Genomic DNA, 23,171 nt, shown 5'->3' with positions numbered 1-23,171 from the left:
TTGAGAAAACTTGCTACTTGCAAAGCAGGGGACCTTCAAGGTATAAAGGCTGAAATGATAAAATGGACAAGCAAGAAAACACGATATTGGATATGCGATATGTTTAACCTTGCACTTCAGCATGGCATGCCTCATGATTGGAGTGCAAATTGGATCAAACCTTTGCACAAAGGAGGAGATGTAAACAATGTGAACAACTATCACACTATAATGGTTGGTTCTTTGATGGCAAAGTTATTTGGATGTATCATGGAGATGAAGATAAGTGAATGGGCTGAAAAGAATGGCAAACGTGCGCTTGGCCAAGCAGGTTTTCGAAAGCACCATAGCACTATTGATCACCTTGTCACTCTTAGAGTTCTTATGGAAGCGTCTCAATTGAAAGGAAAAAAGTTTTATTGTTGCTTTGTGGATTTCAAGAAAGCTTTTGACATGGTACCGTGAGGAAATCTTTGGAGACGTATGCAAAGCCTTCAAGTGCCGAGAGAATTTATGCATGCAGTCTTTCGCATCTACCAAAAAGTGATATGTCGATTACGTATGGGAGATGGAATTTCAGAATTTTTTGCAAGCACCATTGGTGTCAAACAAGGATGTCCACTTTGCCCAACCCTCTTTGGGCTACTCATTGATGAATTGGAATGCATGGTTCTTGATTTTATGCAGCAAGAAGTCATAGAAGAGGTTAAGATTGGAAATGCGGCGATCATGCTTTTGCTTTATGCCGATGATGTAGTGCTCTTGGCACATACCTTAGAAAATGCACAAAAGCTTATGAGTGTCTTGGAACGCTTTTGCCTACATAGCGGGCTGATCGTGAATGGATCCAAACCCATGGTTATGCTTGTAAAGACCCTCAATTACAAAATTCCATGCATTGTATACAACAATGAGCAACTTGAGGTGGTAGATCACTTCAAGTACCTTCGCCCTGAGGTTCCATCCAATCATAAATGGAAGGATTGTGCAATGCGTCGCTTGGAAGCCGGAAAGAGGGCTTATTATGCATTTGAGAACATGTGCAATGCTGGAAACATCAAGTGTTGGCCTCTCAAAAAGTACCTCTTTGACACATTGGTGACATTGGTGCTTCTTTATGGAGTGGAGGTGTGGGATGGAAGCATCAGGAAGTCTACTTGGAAAGAGTTTGAGAATGTCCAAAAGCGTTTTCTCACCAACTTTCTCCAAGTCAAGGCACAAACACCCTACATGCTCTTACTTCTTGAGTCCGGATCGCTTCCCATTGAGGTCTTGGGCATGCAAAGGGTTACGGAGTACATGCTTAAGACACAACGTAGCCCTTTGCATCGACTTCCTAGAATCACATATGAAGCAAGTCAAAAGGTCCAAAAGACATGCAAGAGCAAAATACTAAGTTCAGGGTGGATGCTTGACATCAAGAAATGGTTTGGAAAATGGGATGCATGTCACTTGGTCAAGGATTCATCGATCGACTCCCAAGTTAATGAGGCCTTCTTACAACGCCAATGTATCACGGCTTGGGAGAAATCCAGAGGTTCTCGCTTCAGCCATTACACCACACACGTTGCCCCAAATTACAAATCTCTCTTCTTCTCGGAACGATGTAACCGAACCCATCCCTATATCCTTGAGCTCATCCTGTTGAGTGTGATTCGCACAATTGCCTCCATTTGTCTTAGCTCCCATTCTCTACGCTGCGAGGCAGGACGTTGGGGCACTGGCAAGGAGTCTCATCGACTTTGCACCTTATGCCCTCGTCAAGTGCAAGAGAGTCAGTACCACACACTACTTGAGTGCTCAGCTTTTGACCACATTAGGTCCTCTTTTCCCCATATGTTCAGCCATGAGCTCTCCCTACATACCTTCCTCTCCCAACCACAATGTGGACTCTCTATTGCGACGCTCATTTCAGCCATTTTTGAGCATCGAGAGTCACTTATGACCTCCACTCACACCACGTGACATGTGCATTTGGTCCCATAGGTCATATTTGACCTCCGAGGATGATAATAAAACACTCTCTCTCTCTCTCTCTCTCTCTCTCTCTCTCTCTCTCTCTCTCTCTCTCTCTCTCTCTCTCTCTCTCCTCCTGTACGGGCCAAGAATGCATGCAAGTTACCACTGACCAATGTTCACAAAAACTGTTTCTCAACTTAATATCATCTCGTTTCCAAATTCAAGAATTTTGGGCGTACTTTGGGTATTCATGACGAAATATTGGGGGCAATTTTTCAAATTGGAAGGGTATTTTGAAATTTCCACAAATTAGAGGGGTATTTTGGTAATTTTCTCATAATTTCTCTCTCTCTCTCTCTCTCCTCCTATACGGGCGAAGAGAAAATGTGTCTCAGCTTAATATCGTGCCATTTCCAAATGCAAAAATTTTGGGGGTACTTTGGGAATTCATGAAAAAATATTGGGGGCAATTTTTTAAATTGGAAGGGTATTTTGAAATTTCCACAAATTAGAAGGGTATTTTGGTAATTTTTCCATAATTTCTCTCTCTCTCTCTCTCTCTCTCTCTCTCTCTGAGCTTGGGCCGGTTCTGCTACTCCTGCCATGCCATTTTGGTAATTTTCCCATAAATCTCTCTCTCTCTCTCTCTCTCTCTCTCTCTCTCTCTCTCTCTCTCTCTCTCTCTCTCTCTCTCTCTCTCTCTCTCTCTTCCTGTACGAGCCAAGAATGCATGCAAGTTACCATTGACCAATGTTGGGACAAATGTGTCTCAGCTTAATATCGTGTCGTTTCCAATTTCAAAAATTTTGGGGGTACTTTGGGAATTCATGAAAAAATATTGGGGGCAATTTTTGAAATTGGAAGGGTATTTTGAAATATCCACAAATAATTTCTCTCTCTCTCTCTCTCTCTCTCTCTCTCTCTCTCATGGGGCTTGGGCCCGGGGCCGGTTCTACTCATGAGTCCTCGTGCGTGGCCTAATGCCTGGTCACTGTCTACCCTCGAATTCGTGCGACGGCATCCTTAGAGGCGCACACACACACATGTACGACGCCGATGTTGCCTGCCCTCTCAAACTCCCATACGCGGTGGCTTCTGAAATCTGAATGGCTTCTGGAATAGTGGGGAGGAGCATCGGTCGGGACCAGCCGGATGCAAGAGGTGAGGCCACGTGTGAGGGGGGAGCCGGAATTCCCTCCCCCATTATCCTTAGTATAGATGCCACGTAATTAAGTGCAATGAATCATTTGAACCAAAAATATGAAAAAAGGAGTTATTAGAGTGTTGAACACTTATGCCGCATAAATAAATGAACATGAAAAGATTGGACAAGGTGAATAATTTAAAAGAGACTATTAAATATTTTCGTGCTACTTGAGTGGAAGATGGCTAACGCCTAACCAAAGACGTTGAGTTGGATGTCTTTGTACATTAGGTGTAGTTATTCAATAAAATATTTGAGGGGAGTGACGTTAGAGATGAAGGTAATCTCAACAGAAAGCCTCTCAGATCACATGCCATTACACTTACAACTCAAGAAAGATAAGGGGGGGGGGGGGGGGGGGGGGGGGGGGGCAATCCCCGAAAGGAGAGAAAAAGCTTCTGCTTACAGGGACACACCTATTCAAAGACCCTCTCTTCAGAAGCATCACCAAGAAAGCGTTGGGAAAGCTCAAAAAAGATGTGGGGATGAATAAACCTAGTGCTTGGAATATATTTGTGTGGAGTGTACAAAAAGCTATCAAAATTGCGGGTCCTCGGGTTAAAAAAGCCAATGAGGCACATGTCAAACATCTCACAGAAGAGGTAGTGCAATTAGCCTCTAGGAAGGCTGCTGGGCTGGCTACTGAGGATGAGCACAAGTGATGGCTTGAAGCTAAATCTCACCTGGCCAATGAACAGCTGTAGGAAATCAAGAAGGCGAGATTGCTCTCTAGGGAAACTTTCCTTCAACCAGAGCCTTCTAACCAAGCACATTTTTTTAGGGCTCTGAAAGTGAGGAAGAGTCGAGGCCGCATGCAAGTGCTCGATGATGAGAAAGGGAATACAATTCAAAACCAAAATGAGATGGCTGGACTTATGCTCAATTATCTCAGCCAGATGATCGACCAACCAGAGGCCCAATCTCAGGAAGTGGAAGAAGCCCGAGCATCTCTACTTGGGAGTGTTGAAAAGAAGGTTCCCCAAGAGGAAGCCAACCGCATGGAAAAGGCCTTCTTTGAGGAGGAATGCTCAGCGGAACTAAAAGCTCTCGTCAATGAAAAGTCTCCCGGTTGGGATGGGCTGATGGCTAAATTCTTCACGGAATTTTGGGATGATCTCAAGGGTCCAGTCACACGGATGGCCAATCAATCTGTAAGGTTTCCAAATTCTGAAACCTTAAAGATTGTATAAAGCTTAGTTCAACTGTTATGATTATTGAAAAAGCAATGTAGAACTGTCCGAATATGGCAAATATTGGTATTTTTGAAATCTTAACCACAGCAAACCCTGGGCTAGAAATTTTTAGAATCAGATTCTGATAAAATCTGAAAGAGTTACGGGCCCTGAAAGGTTACACTAGGAATTCAATTAGTTTAGTAAAATTGGATGGTTTCAGTAATTATTATTAACAAAGACTTTCTTATCCTAAGGTTCTAGAATTTTCTAGTATTTCCAATTTTCATCAGTAAAAGTGAGTGAAAATAGTCAAAATCAATTCTAGAAGCTGAGGGGGCAGTGTGGAGCTATGATGAACCTGCCAGGGACTCAAATAGCAGCAAGGGGCACCATCTTCAGCCTGGGGACTGCTTGAACTGCAAGCAACTGCCTTTTACAGCCTGTGAGAGCTTGTGAGTGGTAGAAACCTATAAATAGGACCCCTTGCTTCACAATTTGACAGACTCGGAGCCTTGACACGCTCTCTCTCATCTAGAGAGACCGCTACGCTGAAATCACTAGAGATTAAGCTCTAGTTGATTAACTTAAATGGTAATTAGCTTAAGAGTGCCAGAAACCTATAAATAGGACCCCTTGCTTCACAATTTGACAAACTCGGAGCCTTGACACACTCTCTCTCATCTAGAGAGACCGCTACGCTGAAATCACTAGAGATTAAGCTCTAGTTGATTAACTTAAACGGTAATTAACCTAATCCTTTTAATTAGCAAGGTTAGATTAATCTATTTTCTTAATAAATTAAAGATTAGGCCTCTGTATACTCATAAATCCTCTCTTAATTAAATATTCTCTGCCGATTGTTGTAATTAAGCTTGGGAATATTAAGCTAATTAATTATCCTATCATATTAAGGCTGAAATTATCCAAATTAATCATAAATTAATGGAAAATATATTAATTAAGTTTAGATTAAGACGAGATAATTATCAAAGCTGCATTAGACAGTCATTAAGCTAGAAAAACTATCTTATAATTTTTTGAGTAAATTTCATAATTAATTAAGCAAAATTACACTATTTTTTAGAGAAAATTAAAGGGGAAAATAATCAAATTGATTCAAAATGTTTTGAGTTATTTATCAGAGGTTTATTATATGCTAGGGAACATGTGATAATTATGTCAAGCTCAGATAATTAATTTACGTAATTACTTTAGCAAAAATACTCTGTTTTTAGGACAAATCAAAAAGGGAAAATTAGCAAATAGATTCAAGTTGCTTTGAGTTATATATCTGAGGTTACTCTATTTTTAGGACAAATTAAAAAGGGAAAATTAGCAAATAGATTCAAGTTGCTTTAATTTAATTATCAGAGGTTAATTACATGTTAGGAAACCTGTGATAATTATTTCAAGCTCAGATAATTAATTTACATAATTACTTTAGCAGAATTACTCTGTTTCTAGGAAAAATTAAAAAGGGAAAATTAGCAAATAGATTTATATTTCTTTGAGTTATTTATCGGAGGTTAATTACATATTAGAAAACCCGTGATAATTATGTTAAGCTCAGATAATTGATTTACCTACTTACTTTAGCAAAATTACTCTATTTTTAGGACAAATTAAAAGGAGAAATTAGCAACTTAATTCAAAATGCTTTGAGTTATTTATCAGAGGTTAATTACATGTTAAGAAAACCGTGATAATTATGTTAAGCTCAGATAATTAATTTAACTAATTATTTTAGAAACATTACTCTGTTTTTAGGACAAATTAAAAGGGGAAATTAGAAAATTGATTCAAAATGCTTTAAGTTATTTATCAGAGGTTAATTACATGTTAGGGAACCCGTGATAATTATGTCAAGCTCACATAATTAATTTACCTAATTACTTTAGAAGAATTACTCAATTTTTAGGACAAAATTCTTTAAGTTATTTTTCAAAGATTAATTACATCTTAAGATTATGTTAAGCTCCAATAATTAGTTTATCTAATTATCTTAGCCGAATTACATTGTTTTTAGGACAAATTAAAAGGGGGATATTAGTAGATTGATTCAAAATGTTTTGAGTTATTTATCAAAGGTTAATTACATGTTACGAAACCCATGATAATTATGTTAACTTTAGATAATTCATTTACCTAATTATCTTAGCATAATTACACTGTTTTTAGGACAAATTAAAAGGGGGAAATTAGCAAATTGATTAAAAATGCTTTGAGTTTTTTATCAAAGGTTAATTACATGCTAGGGAAGCTGTGATAATTATGTTAAATTCAGATGAAGTATTTTCCTAATTATTTTAGCAGATTTTTCTCTATTTTTAGGACAAATGAAAAGGGGAAAATTAGCAAATTCATTTTAAATGCTTTGAGTTATTTATTAGAGGTTAATTACATCTTAGGGAATCTGTGATAATTAGGTTAACCTCAGATAATTACTTTATTTATTTATCTTAGCAAAATTACACTGTTTTTTGGACAATTTAAAAGGGAAAAATTAGTAAATTGATTCTAAATGCTTTAGGTTATTTATCAAACGTTAATCACACCTTAAGGAACCCATGATAATTATATTACCCTCATATAATTAGTTTACCTAATTATCTGATTAAAATTACATTATTGTTAGGAAAAATAAAAGGTAAAAAATAGTAAACTAATCCAAAACCTTTGATATAATTATTAGAAGTAGAACACATCTTGAGGAATTCGTGATAAATATCCCAACCTTAGATAAATAGTTTAAATATTTATCTTCAATAAAAGTAACCAAATTTGTGTATAAAATTGAGAAAGAAAATTAGTAAATGAATTTATATAGTTACCAAATAAATACCTGAGGTCCAAAATCATTATTGAAGGGTGTAAAAATTACCTCAGCATAAATGGTTGGTATAACAAATTACTATCAGTAAAATTTTGCTTAAGTTAGACCATAAGTATAGGAGGGAAAGGTTATAAATTAAACTTATGAAAACTCCTAAAGATAGAACATATCCAATTACAAATTAGGGTGAGTAATCCATTAGCCGATAGAAATTTATAATTTACTAAGGCTAAAATGGAATATAGACTAAGGATAAACCTAGTTAAACGGCTTCCCTGATTAAATGGTAATTATGGGAAATTACTTATAGTATAAAGAAGTTACAGGAGGAATATCTCATCCAAATTAACTATCAAGGATACATACTTACTCCAAAAATCCTTATATTTGGGTAAAAAGGAAGAAAAGAGATTATTCAATTAAACCTCTAATCGATTAAGTCTTTTTATAAGGATAAGAAGTTATGGCACCTAAAAAGGACCCGAGCAAATCCTACATCTGATGATGAGAACGTAGCTCTAAAAAGAACTAGAGCGTCGCACGATGACAAAGCTGGGCCTAGTAGTAGGCCTACGAAGAAGAGTCTTCAGGCGCCAGTGCAGCAGCAGATGGCCGATCAATCCTAGGTGGGTTTCCCATTATTCAATTAAGTTTTAAATAGTTTAAGTTCTTTTATAAGTTAGCCTTGCATACGTAAGGAGTGAGAAAGAATCAGGAAAGGAATAACTGTCCAAAAACGGAAGGTAGATCCCAACGTGCATTTGTTTATAAAGTAGGAAAAAATTGTTTGGGGTAAAACTGGTTGAATTAGGAAAGATATGATTGATCATCCTTAAGACAGCTTGTCTCAAGACACCTCCGACTCCTTGGTATATTTTGATGATAATGATTGGATTTCTAGCCACGGATAAGTCGGTTATCCCCATGAACGATGAGTTTCTACTCCGTGTCATGTCTTGATGTTTCTACATAAGTTAGGATACCATTTTTATCTTAGGGGAGCCGCCCGGTTGTATGGGCAACCGGTTGGCGTATGGGCGCCTGGACTTTGGGTGATGGCTTTTTCCACCCCAGTTTTTATATATAAGGAATGGGTGCCGCTTTTTTCACCCTTAGGTGGTCTTGAGACAAGAAGAGTACTGGTCATGGTTCTTATGGACAATGTTTGATTGAGAGTACCCTGTTTTAAGTTTAAAGATGTCTGTTTGCTAAAAGAATGTTTTCAATACTGTTTTCAAGGGTTGTTTTAATAAAATCTTGTTTTGAAGAATAAAAGGAATCATTATTTTAATTGTGATAAGAACGTGGTAGTAATTAAATAACAAAAGAATCACATGTGAGTGCGTGGTGGTAAGTGGGGATTGACTAAGGTTGTCAATCATGGACGGATGGACCTAATTAGTCAGGTAACTATCCATCCCTGCGCACTAAAACGTTTACAAAACTACTTCACTTGGAAGAGGAGTCCACCAGCGGCTCTGCCCTCACATCTGTTAGGGGGGAAAAGTGTTGGTTGAGGATACCTTAGCCCAATTGTGGTAGTTATAGGGCCGAAATAGTTTTTTGGACTTTTAATACTTTGTTCCGTTTTCGCTGCGAGACAGGACTAGGTCTTCTTCTAAGGTTATAGACCCAAGCCATTGTCAATGGTAAAGGTCTATTTCTTGGATTTTTCTTGTTTAGAGATTCCGATTTTTATCAGTCCTAGAGACCTGTCAAGGATCCCATCCCGATCTTGGTATTGGCGGGTTGGGGACCTTACACAAGCGGTGTCCGAAGAGTCATTGGATGCAAGTGTTAAGAGAGGGCTTATCAAGCCCATCCCCAAACAGATACGTTGCTCTCAACTTAAACATTGGCATCCCATACGATGATGTTAGTAGCATACAAAATATTGCCAAGGCGATAGCTCTCAGACTTGCCCCCTCCTGAGTCGGATCATCTCTCCCCATCAACACGGGTTCATTAAAGGGAGATCTATATATGACAATATCTTGGCAACAATGGTAGGAATAGAGTATGCATCCTTCTCCAAGCAAGAGTGCATCTTGCTGCAGTTGGACCTCTACAAAGCCTATGATAGAATAGAATGGTCCTATATAGAAGAAGTCATGGGAGCTCTGGGCTTTGGGCCTCGCCTTTGTTTCCTCATACGCACATTAGGCATTGGCAGCCAATTAGAGCTCCTGTTTAATGATAGAATTGTGGGCTCTTTTGAGGTTAAAAGGTCTACTAAGCAAGGATGTCCCTTGGCCCCCTTGATTTTCTCCATCGGGTTGCATCTTCTCATTACGATGCTCGAAGCCAGTACTGCGCAGGGAGAGATTGAAGGTCTGGCATTACCGGGCAATGACCAGCTCCTGGCCAAAATGTTCGCAAATGATTCGCTCCTATTCTTAAAGGCGTGCCCTTAAGTTGTCAGGAGAGCTCTGGAGATTGTGCAAACATTTGTTGTGGCCTCGAGATCCAAGTGCAATATAGAGAAGTCAAGACTTATCTCCCTGACGGAGAACGACTCTTTTGACCCTGCAGTCTAGACAAGAGAGATTATCTCAAGAGGGAGTGTATTCAGACACCTGGGAGCCCCCGTAGGGGTGGACATAACCCATAGGCAAATATTTCAATGGGTCCTTGCAAAAATAATCTCAAAAATGAGAAGATGGGAGGTTTTTCTCCTCCCCTTCCAAAGCCGGATTAGAGTGATTAATGCTTTTATGATCCCGTATATTTCTTTTCTCAGCCCCGTGCTCAAGATGGCTAAGTGTAACTAAAAAGAGTTCTTAAAACCATTGAAAAGGTTTCTTTGGAAGAACAACACGAAAACCTCCCAGCCATGGCAGTGGGCTAGATGGGAGGTAGTTGCTCGCCCCCCAGTAGACCAAGGAGGGCTCGGCATTCTTAACCCTGTATTCCATGCTGAGGCCCTTTATGCCAAATTTATGGTCTCATTGGCTAAACATGAACAAGCTTGGGCTATCATGACCAAGGAAATGCTTGATGCAGTAAAACTGGGATCAAAAGGGGGAAAGTGGAAGGGGGTTGTGATGCACGACAAACTTCTCGTCCCAAAGTGGTCCTATCTTAGATTTTGTGGACTCTCAGGAAGCTAATGAGGAAGTGCAAAAGAGTAGCTGAGGTTTTGGAATGGGAGGAAGCAACCAGATACTTTAAGAACTCCATTTTGCACTGGTCCCCTTGGCTCTCTAAAATATTGGGGCCGCCGCAAAGCCCCTATTGGATAGAAATGGCCAGGAATGTGAATAATAAGGGGCTCGTTCGACTAGAGAAATTTTGGGATGGCAACAAGAAGTGCTGGAAAACTACTGGCTCTTTAGCCATCCAATTTCAACTGAATGGCTTTGAGATCTTACTAGTCTACAAGGTGATGAAAGAGCTTGATAAGGTGGTGATGCCAATTTGTGAATCCAACTTTGAATGGGACGCTTGGAGATGGCCCAAGAGTAGCCTCTTTTGGAAACCACATTCTAAAGGCATTTACCATGCATTAATGCACGAATGTAATTGCTGTAGCTCACTCAACAAATTATAGAAGAGGCACTGGACGGAAAAAGGTGGGAGGGAGTCATGGAGAACATCTGGAAGCCAAGGTGTCCTCAGTATATGAAGATATTTCTGTGGAAAGTGATGTGGGGAGCTCTGCCGACGGGCGTAAAGATACAAGAAAGAGGAATTGGGTCCGATCGTTGCTCGGGGTGCAGAATAGCTAGTGAAGACCTAGCCCACCTTTTCATGGGATGCCAGGCAATTAGTGGCATGGCTGGGAAAATATGCAAGTGGATTCAAAGGACATGGCAAATTAAGTTCTTCAAGACTGATCTGTTCTTTGGTAGTAACAGGTTGAAATCATACAAGAGAGTAGAGTGACGATCCACAGGATCGGAGGCAAACAAGCCTCAGAGGACTGGTCTAGAACAATACATGTCATGATGACATCTTGTAATAAGTAAAGCTTAGGAGTGGTTTCTCTGTCAAGCAGAAAACTTGTAATCCTTTGACCCTCAAGGCTCGGTCTGAGCTCAAGGTTGGTGTATATTTTTGATGTTCTTAATACTATCCACTCACAATTGTGAGTTTTGCAAAAATAAAATAAAAAAATTGAGGGGATCTCTTCGTAAGATTTAGTTAAGTAGTGTTTCAAGAGTTTCGGCTTATTATAGAATGTTGTGGCCCTAGATTTTTGAAGTCATGAAGGCGTTAGGCTTTGGACTAAAAATATGCAAGATAGTTCACACGCTTGAGGAGGGAAGCTACTATTCAAGAATAGGATTGTGGAAATGTTTGAAGTCAAAAGATCTATGAAGCAAGGTTGTTCCCTTGCCTAACTGCTCTTTGCAATTGGCTCACAATCATTGATAACCTTGCTCGAGGAAAGTGCGGCAAAAGGGAAAATTCAAGGTCTCTCACTGCCAAGGGGAAAACAAGTGCTTGCAAAACTATTTGCAGACAATTCTCTACTCTCTATAGAAGTCAACTCTCAAATGCTAAGAAGAGTTCTCAAAATTTATCAATTACTTGCTAATGCTTTTGGCTCGAAATTGCAATATCAAGAAATCAAGAGTAATTCTGCTCTAAATGGTCCTGGAAGTTATCGGCAAGAGCATTGTCTTCAAACACCTTGGAACTCCAATTGGGGTGGACATTTTCAATAAGCAAAGATTCGATTGTGTCTTGACCAAGCTCAATAGTAAATTGCGAAGGTGGGAGCACGGCCTCCTTCCTTTCCACAGCAAAGTCACTATGATAAATGCCTTCATGATCCCATGGATCTCATTTGTAGCTCTAATTCTAAAAATGGGCAAATGACATTGGAAAGAATTTCTAAAACTTATCACACGCTTTTGTGGAACGACACAAAAGAGACGACTCCTTGGAAATGGGCAAAATGGGAATGGGTGGCACAATCGAAAAACCAAGTCGGCATTGGGGTTCTAGACCTTATGCTACATGCATGTGTGAAAAACTTATTGTCTTGTTAACCAATCAGAGGCAAGAATTGGCGGTCATGGCCTAGGACATGATCAACAAAGCAGGGGGGATGTGATTGGGTGAGCTAGATTGGAAAGCTGGCAATGGCCAAAAGACAGAGTGTTTGCACTCTCTAGGACCCAAGATACCTAGATTTCCAAAGCAGACTGGTCCTCTCCACTCGTCAAGATATGGAAGGAAAATTGGTCAAAAGAGCGGCGAAATGCTATCAATGTCCTCTAGAGATCAAATGGATGGACTCCATGAAGATGTTTACATGGAAGGTGCCATGAGGAGCCATCCCAGCTCAAAATAAGGTTCACATTAGAGGGATTGGAACTGCCACTTGCTCTGGTTGTAGAACATCTTTGGAGGATCCTCTACATCTGCTCAAAAATTGCCCAACCATGCAAGGTCTGGCCACAAAAATCTACAAATAGGTGAAGATTTGGAAGATTATTTTTTGGACAAATGACATGATCTTGGAAGGGTGTAGATCACAAAAACGGAGCCATTTTGGTTCTCTCCCAAATCACCAGATATTGTTATCCGAAATAGATATGGAAAGCCAAGAACCTTCGTGTGTTTGAGGGAAAATGTGTTGTGGCCCATTTCAAGGATGTTGTTAGTGAGAGCAACGCGCTCATTTATGTTGTAGGGTCAAAGAGAGGTGCATACTCGTCTTGAAGCATGGATCCATGCACTTTTTTTGCATCAGTTTCTCAAGTAGTAATACTTAGCAGCTCTTTGTCAATCTCTCATTGCGTATACGTACAAAGTCCCTTTTATAGCCAGTGCCCCCTCAAGGCACATGTAGTGCTTGCGGTTGATTGTGTGTTCTTTGTTGATTCAATAAAACATCTCCACTCACAATTGTAAGCACTGGAAAAAAAGGATTTAATTTAGTGATTCTCACAAGTCCATTTGTATTTATTATTAAACAATCGGCTTCTTTTTGTGATTCTAAGTTTTGAAGAAGCTTGCAATCCATTTCATGCTTCTATAATGTCAAATCCCAATTCCCTTTTAACTATTGGTTTTTACTAGGAGATGTTTGTGTTTTGCATGGGAGGATGTTTGCATTCGAGAGGTGGAGAATGTTGTTTTTCTTGATATGTTGACAATTATACCTCAGGAATGGAAACCCTAAATATTGTCAATATTTATACTAACTTTCATTTGATATGGAAATATGCATGATCATTTTTTCCTCCATACTCACAATTGTGAATGATAGAGTTGTAATATCGTTGAGAAAATGATCTCATCAGCTATGTAGCTCCTCTTTCAGGTACTACAACTAGCACTATCAATCTATTTAAAAAAGAAAAAGAAAAGGTGATTCTCACTTTCTGTTCTCTCGGTGTTATATCCCCTATGCACTAGGAAGGAGTGCGTTGTGGCAGGACTATCTCCTTGGTGGCAGCCCCAAGTCCTACTTAGCTCTCCTCTAATGTCAGCACGCCACCCTTTATCAACTGATGTATATGGTGGTGTGTGGTTAGGTTGTTGGTAGATGCCATGGCTCGAGCAGAGCATGTTTTACTTTGTAACTTTTTTGTTTTTAATACATTTATCACTCACTATTTGTGAATTTGAAAAAAAAAAGATATGCATGAGCATTTAAATAGCATATGCACGTGAGTGATTACATGAGAATATGTGTTTATATGATTTTTTGGCAATCTTTATCACGATGATTGCAACAGCCGAGGAAATTTTTCCTTTGCTAGGAGGTTTTCTTTCTTGGCTCATCTACGTTCCCATTGCTCTAGATATTTTTTTATCATTGTATCAACACAATTAGTAATATTAATTCTTGTATTGTGAGCCTTTGAGCTTCTTCTTCATCTTCTCCATCCTTGCATGATGCATTTCAATAGTTTTATTTCCATCAATTGGTATCAAAGAGAGGCATCTTGTGCTATGTTGTCAGCACCCTTTCAGCTCATATTCGTAGATTGAGGTGTTGCATGCTCCATAGCTTCATGCATATCTTAGTTGAGCAAGAAGCAGCTTGCAATGTGGCCACTTCTAAATGTGAGACTGAGTTTACGACATCTTTCACAAGTATTGTTAAGTGTATTTGACTCAGATACCTTTTGTTTTGACTTGGGTGTTGCTACCAGCACAATCTTTGTTAACAATCAGTGTGCTTTGGCAATTGCAAGGAACCCAATGTTTCATGTTCACACAAGCACATTAAAATGCATTTCCATTACATTTGGGAGAGATTCTCTATAGGATGGGTCAGATTAGCCCTCGGGGGGTTCACCATTCAATACCCCCCTATATCATGTGCATTCATGGGGTATTAAAAAAACCCCTCTTTTGACATGTCAGAATGAATAAAATGACTCCTTACCTTAGGATTTTTTTTTCCAAAACTGAATATAAAAACCCCTTATTTTAATGTATCTCTGTTAAATTGCCTAAAATTTTTACATTTTAAAACCCCTCTTTTCGAACTCACGTTATATATTAACATGATTACATAGTGCACCCCCCCGAGGATTGGCCTGTGTGAATATGCAAGACAACCCTACTGATCTTTTCACAAGGGCTTTGCCTGGAGAGAAGTTTGAACCTTTTCGCAAAGCTTTGTGCATACTCCCCTTTGTGTACTAATCACATAGGGTCCATCACTTCCCTACACATGAGTGCTAGTACACTTTCACTGCATCACTCCCATGGAGGATTTTTTTCCATATTATGGCAATGATATATGTGAGCACTCTTAGGACCATCGGGGAACTTTTTCCCCTCATTATGATGGTCACAATTAATCAATACATCATAGTTAGTATGGTTTGAAGCATTAGTTGTCAATCTATGGTGATACAATGGGACATAGTTATCTTATGACGTAGAAGTGTGACTTGAAGATAATTTAATAAAAACTTAGTCGTTATTTAAGTCTTGGGTAAGTTATACTAGGTTACACAATGAAGGATAGGATTTGGTGGATACATTGATTGGTTCATGAATAGAAAAACCTACAATTTATACTATTTTTAAAGACAAGCCACTATTATTTTTTATGTGTTACAGCTATTTAGAAAATAATTTTAGAGAGAGAGAGAGAGAGAGAAATGAAGCTCAACACTTGCTATGCATGGATGACTTATCGTTCACATTATCATTAGCACAAGGTAGCTGGTACACAACACACACATCGATCATTGCCACTGGTACTATAGCTGGACCTCCCCGACATGGTCTACCTACGTGAGAGTGATGGCCTCTTATCTTGCTAACTCACTCACTAGCAATTTTGCATTCACCTTTGTACATAGTTATATGATTATGTTGTATGTGTCTGTATGTGCTTACAAGAGCTCAAGTTCTCTTCGTCTCTATGTCTTTACATGGTATCAAAGGTTGGTTGTGGTCAAGAAGCTATGAACAATGATTTCCAATTTTGGCAAAATTTGTGGGAGATCATGCAATTTGAATTTTGTGATGTCCTTAAGACTATACTTTTGCAGCCAAAAGTCAACTTTGAGCAATTGTTGACCTCGGCTTTGAAGTCAAACTATGTTCACATCCAAGAATGCGAAAGTTTGGATTGTCATAATATCCTATTTTTGGTATTGAAATAAGTTCAACTAGTGTCGTAGTTTTCATAGCTATTGTATAATAGTGCAAACATTGTATTAAGTGTATGTACAAATATTGTAGTCATAGGTTGCTACAGATACATGTCATAAAATATAATATCTAAATTTACCAAATGATTTTCTCATATGAAATTGATCACTTAATATGGGAAGATAAAAGGGAAACAAGAGCTAGTGTATGTATATATATATATATATATATATATATATATATATATATATATATATGTGTGCTTTTAGACCTATCTCAACAGGGGATCGAAAGGAGAAATGGTTGCATCTCAATAGGGTCCAAAAGGAGATGGTCTACCAAAGAGCAATGTGCAATAAGTGCTTCTAGAGTTACCTCAGCAAGGGACCAAGAGGAGAGATGGTTACATCTCAAAAGGGGTCCAAACGGAGGTAGTCTATCAAAGAGAAACGTGCATCTAATGGAGCTTAAAAGACCTTAGGGCTAGCTTCATTAAAGACCTTCAAAAGTTAGTGTTAAAAAGTCCTTTGACCTTATGCAGGTTAGGGCTAACCTCGAGGTGGGAATCATACCCAAGCATAAGGTGCTAAAACGCTTAAAGTGGTTGTGAGAACCTTGCCCAAAGTTTGAAGTGATTTTTATGCTTGAAAGACTAAGGTTTTTGAAATGTTAAATTCAAAGATAAATTCTCAAGAGTCACTCACGTCCATGCTTGATTGACTAAGGCTTAAAGCATACAATTCAAAATAAATCACTTAAGAAGCATAAAATACACATGCTTGCTTAATTGACTAAGTCCTTCAAGCATTCAATTTAGCCAAATGACTTAATAAGCATAAAAGACACATATTCCAATGATCCTCCACATGTGGCCATCATGATGTGCTTGAATGCTATAGGTTACGTTTTAAAAAGGTCCAATGAGAATTTAGATACGTAAAAATAAATAATTAAGTTTGTAGGGAAGCGAGTAGCACAACCTAATCATAACCCACACAAAATTATCAAATCCGTGGATCGGCAACCCGGCTAGGGCATGGAAGCACGAGCATCGGAAGAATAGAAATAGAGGATTCAAGAGATCATCTCTCCAATGCAAGTAGAGATTGGCCATGGCAATACTAACTCTAAACCTACTCTAATCACTAATAAATCAATTTCCTACACACATCAAGTCCACCGAAGTCCCCGACTTACCATAGACTAGAAACACCAAGCATACTAATGATAAGCACACACTAATTACCACATGTCAATCATGACACTTCATCAATAGCTACACACACGAGGTGAATGGTGCTAGAGCTTCATAAAACCTATCGACACACAAGCAAACAATAGGGCACACACACTAATTACAAGATTAAGACCCAACTTAATCAACCTAATTAGTGATGCTAAATCTCACAAATCGAATGCTTATGGAAGAATATGAGTGGTTAATAGCAAGAAGTACATACATCTCTCAAATCTAGAATAATGAAAGTGTAATACTACTTCATGACAAGATGAAATGTAGAGAAGAAGTAGACTTAATGAGAAATTAAGAATTAAGCTTGAGCCTCTAGCTAGCATATACAACTTTGGAACTCCAAGTGAGCCCAAGACTTATACAAAATGAGAGGGAAATATTGTGACATCCATAGCATATCTCTCGCTTGATGCATATTTGGTGTAGCATGTGTTAGTCGCTGCTAACATTCCCCCCTTCCTAATTTGGTGCACATCCTCGTGTGCCGGTGAAGCAAGACACGGTGACATGGTAGAAAGTAAGTCCATGGAAGAAATGTTGAGCTGTAAAATATAAGAACAAGTAATGAGCATCAAAGGCCAACAAGGATACAAAACATAAAGTACAATGAACAATCATGCAAAGTGAATTTTTGCCTTCTAAAAGATGGGTGAATCATAGTCAAAAACTAAACAACATAAAGCAAAAATGATACCTGTACTATTGTGAAGATTAAACCACTTGAAATTTCAATTTTATGCATGAAACACAAGCAATCAATTATGACCCTAGGCTAATGCAAGTTCATAACTTACTAGCCTAAAAACTATGTGACCAATATTAATAAATCATTCAAGTCTATCATGTCTATGGGCTATAGAAACGCTCCTAATCTATCAATACATTGTCAAAGCTTTTTGAAGCTCATGGAAGTTTTGGTTTTGTCATTCATTAAAAAAATTTAAGCACAATACAAAGCTACCACCCCAAGGCAATTCTAGGCACGACTCTCGGCTCTTTGAACCCTGAAGAAGGTGTTCCAAAAGCCTACTAGCCTACTAGCCTACCAAGGCGACGGCTAACCCCTATCAAGCCAAAGCATCGGTTTAGAGCCTTGACCAAGCGAGGCAAGGTGATTCCCCTCGCCTGCCAAGAGCTAATAAGACGCTATGCCTTACATGGACACAACATAACATAGAAATTTTATTTTTCATGTGTATAGTAGTATTTTTACTACTTTTTCGTGACACTTTTTTGCTTCATTGATTCATTTTTTAGCACATTTTTATTTCTTCCAACTTGAGATGCTAATGTCAATTGGACTAAAGGACTATAGCCTAATCATAGCCCTAGGTCATGTTAAAAATGAATGGAGTATTAAGACTATCACTAAGAGTTTAGGACTAGCAAGAAATGAACCTACATTAACCTAAGGCCAATTACCTATGATTAGCACACATAAAACTTAATTTTTTGATGAGTTAATTTTCACAAAGCAAAAGTGTTGAAACTTTGGTATTCTTAGCTTTTGAACATGAAAAAACCATAGCTTAGAAGCAAAACTTACTTAAGCCAAGCATAGAGAATGAAGAGATAAAAAGAGAAAAATCATGGAAGGATTACACCTAGTCATGCTCTTTGTGCATCCTTGAGCAAGCATCCCCTTTGTAGAGAAGTATCTTGATTTGTTTTATTTGCAAAAGAAGCTGATTTGAAGCTAAGTGTAAACACAAGCTCCAAAGGTCTCTTATTTAAATCCAAAAGCACACAAAAAACATTAATGAAAACCTAAAGCTAGGGTCTTGCATACCCAAATTTTCCAAAGGGAAAAAACCCAAGGGAAAAAATGCCTTTGGTTATGCATATGATGCTCTAAAGTAGCAAATTTATGCATACATAACAACCATGAGAGAGAATGAGCTTCTACATAAGCAAATTTTGCAATTTTTACATCTCTCATGCATGATTCAAAAGTTTGATTAATTTTAGCTCAATGAAATATGGAAAAAACAAGCCAAGAGCTGAAAATAATACAACTTTTGAATGAAATGAAGTGGCTCTTGATAGCAAAATTTTACAATTTAAAGCTTTTCAAAAAGTTGGCTAACAATTAGCTCACATGAAGTTTTCAATTTAAGTGCAATCTATGATCTAGAGATGACTGCAACTTGTTGAAATGAAAATGAATGGCTCTTAATTATAGCCAAATTATGTACTTGAAAGCTCCCAAAAAAGTTGGGTAAACAACTAGCTCAAATGAAAACATTTGCATTTTAGACCAAGCTGTGAGCTAGTATATATACAACTTTTACTCCAAAGACTTGGAATGGCTCTAAATAGCCACATTTTGTAACTTTTTGCAATGATGACCCCTTCTTGGATCAATGAGAGTACATTCCTTCCACACCCCTTCAAAAAAGACTCAAATCATTAGTGCTCTTTAGCATATGAACATCCAATACAATCACTAAATCTTTCATGTTCAATGCTATCATATGGCCATTCAAGAAACCCAATTTAGTGCTATGCCATGATTTTTGCATACATATTAAGCACTAAAAAAGTATTGAGCAATGCCAAACCCAAACTTTCAATGCACACCCTCGATGATCACATCCAACTAGCACTCATACGGCATGCATAGCAAGGGAAAAGAGAACATAAGATGAAGTGAATTGAAGCTCCCTCAAGGCATCAAAACCTTGTTTTGTATCATTGTCCACCATCCCTTCAAAACATATCATTGATTAGTGCTTGCAGGAAGTTTTTATTCAACCCAATCTCCAAAATCTATCACATTCTATCACAAACTTGGCAATTTTTATGTAGCTCTATGAACAATTGTTCACCCATTGCACAGTAAATCAATGCATTTGCTTCTCATGCTCTTATGTAGCATATTTTGACATACAAAGCAACAAAAGAGAGAGAATTTCACCGGCCAAAGATTGCACCTATCATAAATCCATTCAAAACTCTCTCTTAAAAACAAAAAATTGCATCACATTTTTAAATGAATCTATGCAAAAAATGTTCTGAACCTCTTAATAAATGTACAATGAATATGCTCTTAAATCCCCATAAGCCGACCTCATTAGAGGATTTCAATCAATTTTAATTGTGATGACAATATGAAAAAATGTTCGATCAAGCTTAAAGCCATGCACAAAAATCCCACATTGTTCTTCGTGTCATTGTTCTCAATTAGCCACAAGTACAAATCCGCTTCGAGCAATTTTTATTTTTGATAGATCCAAGCGATCTCTTTGTTTTTTACTCTTTCCTTCAATAGGGTTCTTACAAATTTTATTTTATTTTATTTTGTCAAAATTTATGGCGCAAGGTGGGAACTCGCTCTTGTTCTGAGAGTTTTTCTGTTTTGCTCGTCAGATTCGATGGCGGCAGCTCTTGGGACAGAGAACAAGAAAGAGCATGAGCCGAGCCTCACCTTTAAGTGCCACGGGGTCCCAAAGCATGGGATCAATGGCTCTTGTGCAAAATCAAAGGCGCGCGCAAATCTTGGCCGTCGACGGGTAAAAACTAAACTCGGGATCCCGAGTTTAGTTTTTATGTCGAGATCCTGAGTTTACCTTCAAATAGATGTGAAATCACATCTATTTCAAGGAGGCGCACGTGGGCATGTTGGTCAAGGCGCGTGCCCCCCAAGCTGATGACGAGGGTTCAAAACTTGGCTGGGAAAGCGAGGCGTCCCGAGATTAGGCCGACCTCCCGAGATTAGTTTTTCGAAATCTAAACTCGGGATCTCGAGTTTAGATTTTAATCGATCAACAATCCAGATCGATCACCATCCCGCCTTTCAATTGAGACCATTGATCCCATGCTTTGGGACCCGTGGCACTTAAAGGGGAGGTGAGCCGAGGCCCGAGAGGGAGGCCCGAGAGGGAGGCCCGAGAGGGTACACAAGCGTGTGTGTGTGTGTGTGTGTGTGTGGCGGCAGCTACGCCAAGTTGCAGGAGGATTGCAGTAGCTACGAGAGTTGTGGTCTCACACGTGTGTGTGTGTGTGTGTGTGTGTGTGTGTGTGTGTGTGTGTGTGTGTGTGTGTGTGTGTGTGTGTGTGTGTGTGTGTGTGTGTGTGTGTGTGTGTGTAAGTTTTGTCTTGCAAGTTGCACTACATTCAATAGCAGGACTAGATGCACAGCTCAGCATTGAAAAGAATCTAGAGAGTTGTAATTGAAAATTGGTGTAGACTCATGAGTCAGCAGCAAAGGTGGGAATGAGATCCCGATGTGTGGGTGTCTACCGTAGTCCACTATGTACCCATCGACCCGATGGCAGCGAAGAGCACCAACAGGCACTGAGCCAAGTCAAGCTTGCATGGGACTTGGGAGGCTTGCAGCAACCTTATATGTCAATTTTAATTTTGTCTGTTCTGCTTGAGAGAGAGAGCGAGCCAGACAGTGTTTGGGTATGTTGCTTTTGCAACTGGGGCTAATGGGCATGGTGGGTGGGTCATCATAGGCTAGATTTGTGGCAAGGAATGGGGTATGCGACTGCAATCAAGGTGGTATGTGGAAGCAGGAAATGGCAAGGGAGCAGCTTGTGTGTGTGTGTGTGTGTGTGTGTGTGTGTGTGTGTGTGTGTGTGTGTGTGTGTGTGTGTGTGTGTGTGTGTGTGTTTGCTGGCGCCAGGCCAGGCGGGTAGTGAGGCATTGAGGGTCATGTGCTGTCATGCACAGCAAGTGGGAAAGATGCGACTGTAGTGTGTGCAATGTGTATGTGTGTGTGAGTCAAATGGTGGGCTTCAGTTTTATTAATAACCCAAGCGAATTAAAAGCTGCATGTTGACAAAGGAGACATACGATGGTAAGAGCAGTTTGTGTGTGTGGGTGAGAGATGTCGGCCGCAATAGGTGTTGTGTGTGAGCCCACGTAGATCCACGTCACTAAATGACACCTCCCCAAGGAGGTGGGATCAATGGCCCACAGTAGGCGTCGCGAGGCGGGTGCAATCCGGGCCGTTCGATCGACATTAAACTAGGTGTGAACTAAGCGTGAACTCAGTGATATGTGCACCACACCAAATTTGGTGTGAACTCGGTGTGAACTCGACGTGAACACGGTGTGAACTAGGGAGGGCCTGCACACCACATCAAATTTGGTGTGAACTCAGTGCGAACTCGGTGTGAACTAGGTGTGAACTAGGTGTAAACCTGTCCGCGACACCGTGATCTATAAACTTATCCCATACACACCTTTCAACGAGCGCGCGCTAGCCTAGTGGTTAGAGTCAATCCCGTGGGGGAGAGGGTAGTGGGTTCAAGTCCCGGATCCAAGAAAGTGGGAATCTTTTGCATTCCGTAGGCAATCCAACGGTCACGATCAACCGGTGATCGTGAGCCATTGATCCCACCTCCAAATGGAGGTGTCAATTAGTAACGAGGCACGTAGATGAGGCAAGGATCCGAGGCAGATATTCAAGGAGTGGCAATCATGCCGAGTTGGCATTTTCAACAATGTGTGTGTGTGTGTGTGTGTGTGTATGTGGGTTCAGGGGTCGGATGCACCAAAGTCGAGCCATAGTGTGTTGAGATGTGGGTCCAAGGGCAGCCTACCCGTGCCAGGCAAGTGGGCAATGACTTTTTTTAAAAGAAACAAAATCTCAAGGGGACGTTCCCACAGTGATGTGCAAGCATGAGTGTGTGCGAGATTACACAATTGGATGCTAATCAATGAACGCATAGTTCCAAGCCTACACATAGGTCTTGATCTTAATTTTTGTCTCCTAGCTTTGATTCGATGATACTTTAAACACACACAAATTGGTTTAAAGTGCATATAACATACATGAGAACTTTCAAACACTCATCATCCATTTTGAGCATAAACTTATAATTGGGCGCGAGAAACTTCCATGGATGATTCATGTGCAAAAACGACAAATTCCTTTTAATCAATTGAAATCACAATATTTTTCTCGCACATTTGATACTCAAATTCTAATTTGATTTTCTTCAATCACTTGCCTGCTTAGACACATGCTTCTAATTTGGATTCATGTAGGCACAAAAAATCAAGTTTCAAGTCCTTATTGATGCAAACTTTTTGTCATTTGACCACACATATAAGCAATACCAACGCATATATTCTCTCATTGACCATTCTAGTTTAAATTAACAACCATCGCAAAATTATTTGCTCATATCCTAATCATTCAAATCCAATTGGATTGTCATTTAGGTTTGCATAGCTACA

The sequence above is a fragment of the Adiantum capillus-veneris genome, chromosome 27 (assembly GCF_014529385.1).
Source record: "Adiantum capillus-veneris isolate H3 chromosome 27, ASM1452938v2, whole genome shotgun sequence".
NCBI classification, from domain to species: Eukaryota; Viridiplantae; Streptophyta; class Polypodiopsida; order Polypodiales; family Pteridaceae; genus Adiantum; species Adiantum capillus-veneris.
The sequence above is the reverse complement of the archived record's forward strand: the minus strand, read 5'-3'. Positions refer to the sequence as shown.